This window comes from Capra hircus, chromosome 13, assembly GCF_001704415.2.
Source record: "Capra hircus breed San Clemente chromosome 13, ASM170441v1, whole genome shotgun sequence".
Lineage (NCBI taxonomy): Eukaryota > Metazoa > Chordata > Mammalia > Artiodactyla > Bovidae > Capra > Capra hircus.
This window is the reverse complement of record NC_030820.1, coordinates 720,126-735,064: the sequence shown is the minus strand read 5'-3', so window position 1 is coordinate 735,064 and position 14,939 is coordinate 720,126. Positions and strand designations below refer to the sequence as shown.

General features: G+C 38.8%; 1 protein-coding gene across 2 annotated transcripts in view; it reads right to left on the bottom strand.

Moving 5' to 3' along the window:
• PLCB1 (phospholipase C beta 1) overlaps window positions 1-14,939 on the bottom strand; it is an 863,926-nt gene that overhangs the window by 731,861 nt on the left and 117,126 nt on the right. The gene's annotated exons all lie outside the window — the stretch shown is intronic.

The following is a 14,939-nucleotide window of genomic DNA, read 5'->3' as shown; positions in this document are numbered from 1 at the left end:
ACCCAGGGATCGAACCCAGGTCTCCTGCATTGCAGGCAGACGCTTTAACCTCTGAGCCACCAGGGAATAACATTAACTACTTCTCAATAAGAGAGTAATAATAATAATGATAAACATTTACTAATTTTTTTTTCACCACAATGTGGCAGACTAATACGTGTGTGTGTTGCCTAATGTCACACATCTTATAAGTGGAAAATCTGTAATATGAATCTCAGTCTGGTCAATTCCTGAATCCATACCTTCATCTACTATACCATGTGACTAAAACAAAAAAGGAACATTTACTAAAACAACAAATTTTACATGGTTTTCTATGCCTCCATCACTTCACTTCAGCTAGTGGAAATATCATGTTGAAAGGATGAGTTAACAAATATCTCATTTTAAGCTTCCAAAAGAAAAAGAGAGATGGTTCCTAGAAAACCCTCAAACAATGTGAAAATCCAATTAGACAGTGTATATGGCCAACAACCAAGAAGTGAGAAAATCTTGCATCTCAATCAATGAATGCTATACGAAACTGACATATTTTCCTATACTTCAGGTTATTTAACTGTTAAATGCATGTCCTTTTTTGGAACAGTGGGGCAAGGATGCTGGGAACTGACAGTATTACGAGAGGATGCTGAAGATGTAGGAAGGGTACCTGTCTTGCAAAGAAAGCATGACAGTGCTCTTTGGGAAATGCACAACTTATATACATTATAAGCCACATGAATTAGAGAATTTGGTTGTGATATAACGATTATGTAGTCAAATAGTTACATTCTTTTGAAAAGCCATAAATAATGGCATGTACTCTGGCTTCCTGAGAAATAGAAATTAAAATCATTCAATATAGATGGACTTCAATCAAGAACATGAGGATGGCTCTAAAGCCTGAGAGATTTGATTAAGCTTAGATATACAGACTGAGCCAAAAGAAAACCAGCTGTTTGCAAGCCAAAGAATACACATCTCATTTTCAGCAGAAACACAAACACAGCACTGATAAGAAATCAGTGCCAAGTGCTATGGGATAAATGGAGTAAAACTTATTTTTTCCTTTTTTTCCCCATTTTGGATGAGAGAAATTTTTCATCACCCTAGATCTTAGTCTTCCTGCCCTGTGAGTTGGTGGCAATTCCCATCAAGTGGCTGAATCTGGGATAGGCTTGTGATTAGCTCTGATTTAGAGAATTTGGAAGAAACCATGGTGATACAGTTCTAAGTATAGGCCTCAAGAGTTTTTTTTGTGTTCCCATTCTCCCTCCTGAAATTACACTGTAACTGTTTGCATACGCCTGACAAACTCTGACACCCCATGGTTCAGTTGTTCCCACAGTCCTAGTTAGAGTCAGGAAATCTCTAGGCTGCACTGCTCAGCGGACCCAGCAGCTAACACAGATTCTTGAGTGAGCCCAGATTAAGCCAGAAGAACCATCCAGCTAAGCCCAGCCCAGATTGCTGACTCACAGAATCATGACCAATATAAATGGCTGTTGTATTAAGCCACTGAATTTTGGATGATTTCCTACACATAAATAGTTATGTGATACAAACCTCTGCTTTTGTTATGAACATTGACAACTGACAGTGTAATTCCAACATTTTTTTGAGAACCATTCTATTTTATGTTTTCTGTAGATATTTATGTATAAAATAAAATGTCTAGTGAGCATTACATTTGAGAGGCAGTGTTTCATGGCAGCTAAAATTATAGGCTCTCAAAATGGGACATGTACAATTCTAATCTGACATCTCCTGTTGACCTTGTATAAGTTACCCCAACTTTTTTATCTAGAAAATGGGAAAATAATAACATAGAGCACCTCACTTGGTGCTCACATCAAACATGTAAACTCCTATATACCATGGTTTTTATTCTTTTATCTTCCCTGTATTGTTGGGGGGGGCAGATATAAATGTTTCCCCCTTTGATGGATGAAGAGACAGGCTCAGACAATGTAAGTGACATAATCCTACTCACTGCTTTTGAAGTCAAGACTTTCTCACCACAGTGCACAAAAGACCTTGCCCAACCAAAGCCCAGGCACACAGGATTGTTTGAGTAAATTATGGCATATCCACCCTATGGACAATTAGGCACCATGATATATCACTTGATTTGCTGGCATTTTCATGGAGTTTTATTGGGAGAATTAAAGCAAGATGTAAGAATATGTATATGATATTATACTATTTTTGCAGCACAAGGACAAAGAAATTTGTACCTATGGGCATATGCATACATATACATATACACATCTAAGTATATATATAAAATAAATGTGCCTTGCCACATAAGCATAAGAAAATTAGGTAAGATACACAGTAGATTGTGACACCAAATGAGGAAGTGACATGGAGAGAAGAAACACTTCAAATAAACTGCACTAAAAAAAAATCCTACAAGTAAGCATATGATCCTATTTACATGACATGGTATATAGATATGTATGTATGTATGTATGTATACATAGATATAAAATTTTTTAATAAAAATATACTGAAAATTGAAAATACTCTTTTATTGAATGTATGTAATATGGTATAAAATATAAAAATATTATTACTTATTCTACAGGCCAAAAAAAATTATAATATCTCCAAAGCCACATCATTTTGCTACTTTCCCAGTAGAACCAATGTACTTCTTTGCAATAAATACAAGGAAGTTAAAGCCTCCTGTATTTGTCTCATTTGCACCCATCTCCTCAATGTAGCCAAGCAGCAACCTTCTGCATTAGAATTAGCTTGTCCATGCTGACCAGAACTGGAAAGAGGAAAATGCATCATGAATTCCATACATTTACTGAGGTATAATATGCATGTGGTGAAATTCTCTAAGGCACAGCTGGGTGAATGTTTACATATGTTTACATTCATGGAGACACCATCTGAACTGAGATGCGCAGCATCTCTATATCACTCCCAGTTGCTCAGGTGCCACTTGCCAACGTTATCTTCCCCAGAAGGAAAGTAAATCACTATGCTGATCTCTATCTCCAGAGTTAGTTTTGCCTCTTCTTGAGCTTCACACAAAAGGAATTTTCTGTATCTTTTGCATCTGGCTTCTTTCATTCAATATGACATTTATGAGATTTCCTTCATAATATAGCATGTATTAATAGTTCATTCTAACAATGTGTTTATTCTTTCTCTTGTTGATAGATGATTAGGTATTTGCAGTTTGGGATTACTACAAATAAAAAATCTTATGAACATTCTAATAAATGTCTCCTTAAGAACACATGTTCATTTATCTTAAATTCATATGACAGACATATGCTTTCCTTTAACAAATACTAATAAAAAGTTTTCCAGTGTGGTCCTAACCAATTTACACTCCCACTAGCAATGCATGAGAGTTCCAATTATCCACATCTTTGCAAAACTTGGTACTGTTGGTCTTTTCAATTTTTTTGTCATTTTGGTGGTCATGCAGCATATCTTTATACTGATTAAAAGTGTATATCATTATTAGTTTGCTATATTAATTTTTACCATACAAAATCCATACAAATCTCAGATACAAAGGATAAATCTGATCTTAATGTGTAAAAGACTACTGTTTTAATTCTTCAAAAATTAGAGAACTAAAGCATTTACCCCATTTAATTTTGAGGTAATGCATAAAAAGGTTGAAGAAACTGAAATTATATTATACAAATAAATGATTAGCAATACACTGCTCTTTGGAAACTAGATGACATTTGTTTTCAATTCTAAGAGAACAGCTAAAAACAATTATTATAAGCCTTTAGTGTTTGACCTTATTACAAGTTTTGGGGAGGAAAATATTCTTGGTTTTTGATTCCACAGCCAAATTACAAAGCATTCCTCTGTGCAATCATATTCTTAATGAATAAAATTGAGTGGTTTTAGGAATTAAAGTGATTGTAAGTCAGATCTGTAGTTAAATAAGGTAACCACTACAAAGCATATGGCTTGTCTCCGTAAAGGTTCTATTTATACACATTGGATGACAACCATTAAGCAGTACATAGTCCTCTTAGCTCGAGTTATAGAGATCTAAAAATATATTTCCTGGCTTGCACCAGGAACTGGCAGAATCTCAAAAGGGAATTCGTGTCTTGGCCAAAACACAATCATTTTTTGAGACCAATGTTATCTGCGTTAGGCTAAGTCCCACTAGTAGAAGTGGAAGAAATGTTTACCCCTGTATTTGAAAGTTAACCATCTCCTGTTTGCCTTTGTAGTCTAAGACACAGTTTGGGAACCACTGGCCATTGGCCATTTTATTGTAATTGGAGGGTAACTGCTTTACCCTGTTACAAACTGTGTTGGTGTCTGTCGTACAACAATATGAATCAGTTTTAAGTATACATATACCTCCTCCTTCTTGAGCCTGCCTCACATCCCCACCATCTCACCTCCCGGTCTTATTCACAGTAACATTGGACTTGCTTCCAGATTTTTCCCTACTGGAGGGACCTCATTTATCACCACTGTTTCAGTACAATATTAGGTCATGATATTTTTCAGGTGTTTCAAGACTGACCTGTCCACCTGGAAGCTCAGTCAACAAATGCAGAGACAGCACAAAATGATGCAGATTTGGATGGAAGGCAATTGGCCTCTGATTCAGTTCCTCATTGTCCGCCAAAACCCATCCCCCATCTCATCTCTTTCACTTCAAACTACCATGGCTTCCCACCCTACCAAATCCCCTTTGCCCACTGCACTTGTAGCCTATGGCCAGCGCTCACCCACCACAGACAGATCTGAGACCACATTCCCCTGACAGATGTGTTCTCCCTCTCCTCAAAACTGCACTCCGTCTACTCCTTTATCTCCCAAAGGCTCACAACTTTGTCTAATACTTGGACCTGAAAGCTGCCTTTTCTTTATAATAATCCTGCTTGTCCTTTCGAAGTAGCTTCTGTCTGCTTTGCCATCCCCGCTCCACTCCCATCTCTCCAAAGCTAGTCGCCACGCCCTATTCTGTTATCTCTTAGCTCATCTCTGTGCCAGTCTCTCACCCTTGCAAATTACCCTTCACCAAACTCCTTCACCTTGCACACTTTCTTCTCTCAGTTAGAGAGCCAAGTGCATGTGTTTTCACCGGCTTTCAAGATCCTCCATAAGTCTGACCACACTGACCTCCCATCTCTCACTCCTGTAGTTCAAACGCCTTCTTAGAGGAGCTGCCCGTGCCATGGTATACAAGATCCTGCTCCCAGGAAAGGGAAGTGAGCACTGGAAGCTGACTGCACTCAAGGTGGACCTCTGGCCCTTGGAATCCGGCACCGAGGCCCACCGATGCTAGTGCACCTCTGCTGCAGTGGGGCAGCCATACTCAGGGCAAAGCAAATGAGCTCTCCTAGAGAGACAAAGTAGAAAGCAGCAGCAAGGTCAGAAGAAGGAGGGAAGAGACACTAATTCCCTCGAGAGACACAGGTAGTTATGTGAGCTCTGCATTCCGCATTTCTAGCTGCTATTTCTCATCAGTCCCCACTGGGTTTCTCGCCAAAGTCCTTTGTCCTCCAAAATCATGCTGCCCAAAGCCAGGTGCACAGGGTTCTGATCCTCATTGTTAAAGCTGAGTAAGCCAAATTTGACACCATACCTGCTTGCAGCTGTGTGTCTCTGTAAAGACTCCTCCTCTGCCTTAACTGCTACCCACCCCTCTTCATCAGACTCTTAACAGCGCCTTTTCAGATTTAACTCAAGCGCCACTCCACTTCTTCCTAGAGGCACTCTTTGTTCCAGCTTTCACTGATTTCTGTTGAGATGGGAGGCAAGGTGGTAGAAAGAAGGAGAAAAGGCTTAAGAACTTTTATATTTACTTGTTATATATTCCTTTCTTCTCTCAGACTCTATTTCCTAATACAGAACTTGAATAAAATAAAATTCCCTACATGAGTCTCTTGTGAGCCTACATTAGACAACATACATGAAAATGCCTAGTCAGTTCCTGGTTCTATTCAGGGTCTACTGAAAAGTTCATTGTATTTCTTGCATTTTTTGGCCTTGCATTTTTTGGTTGAACTTTTGGTTCAACATCAAGCTGCCACTAGGCAGCAACAAAGACATATCAGTTCTTCAGAAATATGTATGATGCAGGCCCAATTTTCTTCCAGTATTGGAAAGTTCAAGTGATATGTTCTTCCACATCAAGAAGTGAAGAGAACCCAAGTGAGGTTGACTGAATGCCTACCCTGGATCATTAGGTGTCTATGACCCATCCTGACCCCAGGATATGAAAGGACTTCTGGAGAGTAAATCCTCACTCCATTAAAATGGTTTTTTTTCTAGAAGCTAAAGATTTCATTTTTCAAGTATATTACTTGTTTGTATTTTTCCCATCAACTCATTCTTCAGATTTTCTTACACTTGGAAACACATCAAGTGAAAAAATAAAGATGACTTGGTTGATAAGTATATGAAAATGAAATTTCTAAACCAGAAGAATTTCAATTACATTAGGAAATACTCCAACCATGAAAATTTTAGTAGACACAAGATTACAGGATCACACAACCTGGAAAACATAAAACCAATAAGAATCTTGTTTTGAATAGTTTCCCATAACTCCTAAATTGAAAACTAATTATATTATTCTTCAACTTGTTGATTTAAATGACCAATCAGAAATGGTTTTGTAAGTTAGCAAACAATAAGACAAATATAGAGCAAAGTTTCAAGGAGGCTAGCTTAATACATTGGAGAAGGAAATGGCAACCCACTCCAGTATTCTTGCCTAGAGAATCACATGGACAGAGGGGCCTGGTGGGCTGCTGTCCATAGGGTCACACAGAGTCGGGCACAACTGAAGCGACTTAGCAGCAGCAGCAGCTTAATACATATTAATAATTTCATATACACATTTCCTACAAGAATTAATAATTTCCTACATACATTCCTATAATAATTTCATACATACATTCCTTCTTTTGTAGATGAACTAATGCTTTTGAACTGTGGTGTTAGAGAAGACTCTTGAGAGTCCCTTGGACTGCAAGGAGATCCAACCAGTCCATCCTAAAGGAAATCAGTCCTGACTATGCAATGGAAGGACTGATGCTGAAGCTGAAACTCCAGTACTCTGGCCATCTGATGTGAAGAACTGAGTCACTGGAAAAGACTCTGATGCTGGGAAAGATTGAAGGCAGGAAGAGAAGGGACAACAGAGGATGAGATGGTTGGGTGGCATCACTGATTCAATGGACATGAGTTTCAGTAAGCTCTGGGAGTTGGTGATGGACAGGGAGGGCTGGTGTGCTACAGTCCATGGGGTCACAAAGAATAGGACACGACTGAGCAACTGAACTGAACTGAACTGAACATACATTTACATTAATAATTTCCTACATACATTTCTTCTTTTATAAATTTGGAGGCAGTTTGGTGCACTTACTTAGTAGTTCAGATCGTAAAGAATCTGCCTACAATGTGGGAGACCCAGGTTTGACCCCTGGGTTAGGAAGATCCCCTGGAGAAGGGAATGGCAACCCATTCCAGTATTCTTGCCTGGACAGTTCCATGGACAGAGGATCCTGACAGTCGACAGGCCATAGGGTCTCAAAGAGCAGGCACAACTGAGTGACTTTCACTTTCACTTTCTTTCTCTAGTGCAGGCATTAAAAATCTATCAGGGAGATAGGACACCTGATTCCTATTCCTTAGACTTTTATATTTGCCAAGTTATATAATTTTGTGCCTCATTTTCCTCATTCCTAAAATAAAAAGATTGCTGGTGGGAGAGAAAATTAGCAGGCGGATTCTTTACCAGCTGAGCCATGAGGGAAGCCCAAGAATACTGGAGTGGGTAGCCTATTCCTCCTCCAGCGGATCTTCCCAGCCCAGGAATCAAACCGAGGTCTCCTGCATTGCAGGTAGGTTCTTTACCCACTGAGCGATCAGGGAAGCCCTTTAAAAGATAATTGCTGCTGCTGCTGCTGCTGCTGCTGCTGCTAAGTCGCTTCAGTCGTGTCCAACTCTGTGTGACCCCAGAGATGGCAGCCCAACAGGCTCCCCCGTCCCTGGGATTCTCCAGGCAAGAACACTGGAGTGCCATTTCCTTCTCCAATGCATGAAAGTGAAAAGTGAAAGTGAAGTCGCTCAGTCGTGTCCGACTCCTAGCAACCCCATGGACTGCAGCCCACCAGACTCCTCCATCCATGGGATTTGCCAGGCAAGAGTAATGGAGTGGGCAATGTCTATTAAAATGTAAAGTCCATATAAACTACTTACATTTTAATATCAGCATCTCCCTTCTCTTTGGTATCCTAAAAAAAGCCAGTGCAAAGAGGCTTGTGCATTCCAGCACTATGCGTAAGAGGGGAAATTCTGAAACAAGCCAAATATCCATCTGACAGAATGACATGAAACAAACTATGGGGCATCCATATGATGAAATATAGTGTTAAAACAAGGGGTAACATTTGTCACCACATCTGATAAAACATGTGAAACAGCTCTGTCTGTTAATACGCAGTTAATGTCTCTAAGGCATATCATTAAATATAAAAAGCAAGTTACATAAAACATGGTGCTATTTATTACACACAGACTAAATGGTAATACGTATGTTCTGTAGATACACCTATTCGTATCTCAATGTTCAAGACAAGTTCAGAAGGTTGCAGAGTAGACTGATCACATAGCCAGTGCTGGTTTGGGAAGCTGAGAAGTGCCAAAGTGGACACTGACTTCATTTTGTTGCTTTCGGCTTTTAGATGAAGAAGGCATTCATAGATTCTATGTATAATTACAATCCATTTTTTTTAAATTAAAGTCTTAGTCTAGACAATCTCAAAGCCCTTTCTGAGTCCCATGTTTGTTGAGAAAGTACGGATATTTCTTAGTTGGAAATCTTAACATATCTCACATCTTAACATACCTGAACTCCCCTTGCTGCTCAGATGGTAAAGACTCTGCCTGCTATGTAAGGACCAGGGCTTGGTCCCTGGGTCGGGAGGATGCCCTGGAGAAGCGAACAGCTACCCACTCCAGTATTTTTGCCTGGATGGAGGAGCCTGATGGGCTACAGGCCACGAGGTCACACGTCAGACACAACTAAGAAACTAACACCAAACTTAACTAGTCTTTAACATCTGTTAGTCTAGTATTTTGTAAAACCATATCTGATTTATAAGCAAACAGTTGCAGATAGTTACTTATCATTTCAAAAGGAAGTGACATAAATGTGAAATAGTTTTATAGATTTGTAACCAAATTCTTCGAGCCTTGGACAGGATTTTTAACACAGTTTCCAAGTTAGCATCAACAAAGGACCCACTTTATAGCATATTAGTGGCTACAGTGTTGGGCTCTTCTGGACTGAAACAGCTCAAAGTACACTGGTGTTGCTAATTCTATAACAAATTACTAACACAGAGAATGAAATGCTATTTTGTGTTTAAGAAAAAGGACTGCTATAAAGCATCATATCTTTCTAAAGTGTTAACCAATCAACTCAATAAAACAATCAATATTCTTTTCTCAAGATTTATCTCAGAATATACCTAACTTGACTTTATCTTTCTTCCCCAAGTATTAGAGAGAGGAAACACAATTATAGAAAACACTGAAGCACTATTTGGTAAAACTAAGTACAATTTACTGGAGGCAAAATGTAAGACTTTTGCAAATTACCTTTGGCACAATCTCCGATGTCTCCATGCCCATTACCGGCCCATTTGTGAAACTCTCTAAATTGGTCCCCTATGTTTTACACCTGATGATGGTGACACTATGAAAGAGTATTATTAGTACTGCAAGCAACGGCTTAAAAGTATTTCTGCATCTATCACAAGAAATATAAGTGTCTGAGAACTTGTGAGAGACCTTGTTCGTGACTTTAGTTCACATTCCAACTAGGTTTTAAGTTGGATTCCATGACCTAACTGATTTCTCTTCTGGAAGAAGCTAGTTCCCTGTCCCTCTCAGTCTCATCCTGAGAAAGAGTCTCTCCTTTTTTCTAGGTTCAATACTGAGCTTGACATAATAATCCAATCCCATCCTGATTTCCTCAGGACTTTAATTACGAAACTTCCTTTCTTTCTCTTGCACCTCCAATTTCCCCTTTCCCCTGATTCCTTCTGTTCTTCATGGGAACGCTCAGGCTTCTCTAAACGGAAATAAAGGCCCTTCAATCAAGGACACTCCCCTCTGAATACAGCGTCCTTCTCCCTCCTCAGGGACTGGCTTCTGCTCCTGGGTGCCTTGGTGGCTTCTTTCCTGTTACTCCGTAGACTCCACTAGCTCCAAGATTGTCCATTTCTTTATACTTTCAGGCCCAGTGGCCTGTCTCATCCCTTACTGCCTAAAATCATTTGACACCATGGTCCTAACACTCCCTGAAATCTGCCCCATTTCCTTCTTCCCAGGAGCTCACTGCCTCCTGTCTCCCCCTCTCTCATCTTTCATGTAATGTGAGAGTCCTTACACATCTTCTGTCTTGCTCTGTTTAGAGAACTCATCTAGTATGTGCCACCTTGCATGAAGAAGGCAGAAAGGGACACTGATCTTACTATAGCTTATCCAAGTGGCTTGCCCTCGAGAATGAGAAGAGCTGTCCTTGGACTTGGACTTGTGCAATCAGGGGTCTCTGAACCCACGTGGATCCCCTGCTTCCCCAGTGCGTCCACTGTCACTTTTGGCAACTGGTTCCCACATCAGGATCATCGCCCTGTTACTTCTGACTCAAGAGCCAATTCCATAATCCCAAATGCCTGCTGGATATCACCTGGGTAGTCTGCCAGCTCCTCAAGTCAACTTAACTGAAATCCCAGTCTTACATCACTTAGTCCCACCTACACACTTCAAGTCACCTTTCTTTCCAATAAGTTTCTCAAGAGCACAAATCATCACTTATTCACTTCATTCAACTCAATCCTACCAGGGTCATCATGAGGGCATAACTCAGAAAGTATTTTGTCAAGTCTTTGGATCATTCACTTTCTTTTTGAGAAAGATTTTATGTCCTCAGAGAAGGAGTAAATTCTGAATTCAAATCTACAATGCTGTCAGATTTAACTTTCTTTTTGTAGAGTCTACCTTTTATTGAATAATCTACTATTAACCAACTGATTTAGTGTCTTTATTACATGTTAGTTTTGTCTATTTGTTTTATAGTTGTTAGGTGTGTTTATGAACTTTCCATTTTGTTTTACTGGTGTGCTGATTTCCATTGTCAATAAAATGCTGCATTAGCTGTCTTACACTGTTTGAAAATTTAATCACCAACATTTCCTCTTGGTGTTTCTCAAGTAGCTTCTCCAAAATATGTCATGTTCACTTGAGTTGTTTTCCAAATTTATAAAATAACTTTTTAATTTTGAATTTGCATTCATTTAATTTGGGAATTGTGTATATCTTTAACATTTTATTATATCTATAAATGTGGTATCTCTATTTAAAACTGTTTTTTATTCCTTTGAAAATGTTTTCATTTTTGTTTCTTTTTTTAATTAATTAATTTACTTTTTTAAATTTTATTTTTACTTTATTTTACTTTACAATACTGTATTGGTTTTGCCATACATTGACATGAATCCGCCATGGGTGTATACGAGCTCCCAATCCTGAATCCCCCTCCCACCTCCCACTCCATATCATCTCTCTGGATCATCCCTGTGAACCAGCCCCAAGCATCCTGTATCTTGTATTGAACATAGACTGGCGCTTCGTCTCTTACACGATAGTATACGTTTCAATGCCATTCTCCCAAATCATCCCACCCTCTCCCTCTCCCTCACAGTCCAAAAGTCTGTTCTATACATCTGTGTCTCTTTTGCTGTCTCGCATACAGGGTCATCATTACCATCTTACTAAATTCCATATATATGTGTCAGTATACTGTATTGGTGTTTTTCTTTCTGGCTTGCTTCACTCTGTATAATTGCCTCCAGCTTCATCCATCTCATTAGAACTGATTCAAATTTATTCTTTTTTATGGCTGAGTAATACTCCATTGTGTATATGTACCACAGCTTTCTTATCCATTCATCTGCTGATGGACATCTAGGTTGTTTCCAGGTCCTGGCTATTATAAACAGTGCTGTGATGAACATTGGGGTACATGTACCTCTTTCAATTCAGGTTTCCTCAGTGTGTATGCCCAGCAGTGGGATTGCTGGGTCATAAGGCAGTTCTATTTGCAATTGTTTAAGGAATCTCTTTTTTTTTAATGTATAGATTCCATCCACTCCATAAGATTTTTTTTTTAATGTAGGTTTTTCATTTTGGGGGTTGGGTTGCTGCTTTGACTATCATCTTCAAAAAATTTTCATTACCAAACATAAGGAAGCTTCTCATTTCATAAATTTATTTTGGAAATATTCTCTTAATTGAATTCTTCATTAGCATTAATCTTTTTACTTGTTCCTGTATTCTTAGAGTAGATAATCATACTATATGCAAATTATAAAATGGATTTTTTTCTAATATTTATAATTTTCAATTTCATTTTATTGGCCAATGTTCACTAATATGAATGACAGTTAAAAACTTGGCTCCTTATCAATTTAATGGGAATATATCTCCAGAATGTTACTATCACATATGATGTTGGTTGCTAGTTTGACATAGAATCTTACCATTCTTAATTTGTAAGATCTCTTAAAGATTATCAGGAGTAGATGTTGACTTTTATTCCATCTTTTTGTCACTTTATCAGTATGACCTGGGTTCAGTCCCTAGGTTGGGAAGATCTCCTCAATGAGGGCAAGGCAACCCACTCCAGTATTCTTGCCTGGAGAATCCCCATGGACAGAGGAGCCTGGCAGGCTACAGTCCATGGGGTCACAGAGAGTCAGACACGACTGAGCGACTAAGCACAGTACAGTATGATCTCATCATTTTCCTCCTTTTGTCTGTTGAGGTAGTGCTAATATGGATACTTTTCCCAGTATTAGAATATTCTTACACTTCAGGATCAATCTCTACTTTATTATATCGTATTTTTCTGATCCTGCTAGATTGTATGTATAGACACATTCAATCTTATTCACCTAATAGACTAATTCTGCATCATGGTTTACAAATGAAATACATTATATGAATGAACAGGAAGTAACACAGGTAATATTTTCATTTCCTCAATGCTCCCCATATATTTCAACATTGTTGGAACAAAGGCTTTAAAATTATCATAGGTAATGATTTCCAAGAAAATCATAAATAAAGTACATATTCAGAAATGTCCAATAATGAGTCTCTTAGCCCCAAAAGAAGTTACACAAACTGGACTTGGTGAAATAGCACTAAAGGCGTGCTTCCTTTTAGGGGAAATTACTTCTATTATAAATGACTACCTCAGAAATCATTATTCATCTGACACATTCACTAGGTAGTTTTGAACCTCCCAAAGATAGATTCTAACAAAGAGAAAAATAAGTTCTAACCATGACATCGTAGACAAAAACGGGTTAAGCTGTCAGGATTCTGTTCCTGGTGATTCTTAATATCGTGGTATACAGAGGCAGACACTCACTCACACTATCTCTTGAGACACTGAGGATCAGCCAAGAGGTCTATTTTTAGTAAAATACTGCTTTCAACCTAATAAACCACTACTCCATAAAACTTTACCAATTGTTGCCAGATCCACAAAGTCAAAGGAATAACAACAGAGGCCAAAAAAACCCCTGGATTTTCAAACAAAAAACTTCACATTCACTAGATCCTTCCATGACAATGAGTATGTGTATGTCTTTGAATGGAGTAGCATTGTGAAACATTATATCAGGCTCCAGGAACAAGATTTAGTAGGATGTGGAAATTTTACAGTTGACCTTTAATGTAGTACTATGTTGAGAAGGAAGAAGTTCAAAAAGGGTAAAGTGTTACATTCCATTATGGCTGGAAATTTCAGGCCAGAATAAGCAAGGCAAACTCATGGCAGGATTTCAAATTCATGCACATGGCTAAACCAGTAACAACCAATTTTGACAATCACACACTGTGCATTGCTGGAAAACTCTTTCCTGTTTCTTTTTTAACCCTATGGCTCTTGCTTCTTGAAACTGAGCACTAGGTAAAACCACTTTGGAAAACTGTTAATATTTACTGAAACTGTATGTACGCACTGTCTATTTATTAGTGGTGTGCAGGCTGGCATCCACCAGCTCATGAGCACACTGTACACATGCCTCTCCATTCTATGTTTGAGTACATGACTGCTTATAACTCAGTAATTTCACTCTGAGTTACAGACATGCCCAGAAGACATGCTTTCTCCACATGTGCAACATAGATATGCACTAGGAAATCCACTGCAATATTATTAACAACAGCTCCAAACTAGATCGAGCCAAATGCCCGTAACTTTACAATGGACGGATGAATATTGGATCAATCACACCATGGAATACTTTTCAGCAATGAGAATTACAATTGCATATGACAATATGGATCAGTCTTACAGGCAGTATGTTGAGTGAAAGAACCCAGAGCAACAGAGGTCCTGCATTATGTTTCCATTGATATAAAGTATGAAGCAGACACAGTTAGTCTGTGCTGTTCAAGGCAGGAGGTGACCCTTGGGCAGAGGGGCCGGAGCATCTGGAAGGGAGCAGGGCAAGGAGGGCGGGGGTACTGAGGGTTAGGTTGGGAGGAAGTGAGGACTTCTGGTATGCTGGGAATGAGATTACATGGACGTACTCAGGTTGTAAAAGTTCAAGAACTGTGTATTTTTCTAACTGTATTTTGTATCTTAATAAAATATATACAAGAAAGAAAGATGAATGCTCAGACAGATATCAATTTCTCAAGGGGGTTTCCCCTATCTCAGACACCTGTCCACCTACCAAAAGGTTGTGAGAGTTTAAACAGAAGTGTAAATATTGTATAAAATAACTAGTACAGACCCTGGCATAAAGACTGCCCCTCCAAAGTATATTTATTCTTATCATTCTCTAACTCCCACCTTATCCGTGTTACACATCACTTTGTATAATTATTTGCTACTGTGCTGTAATCATGTT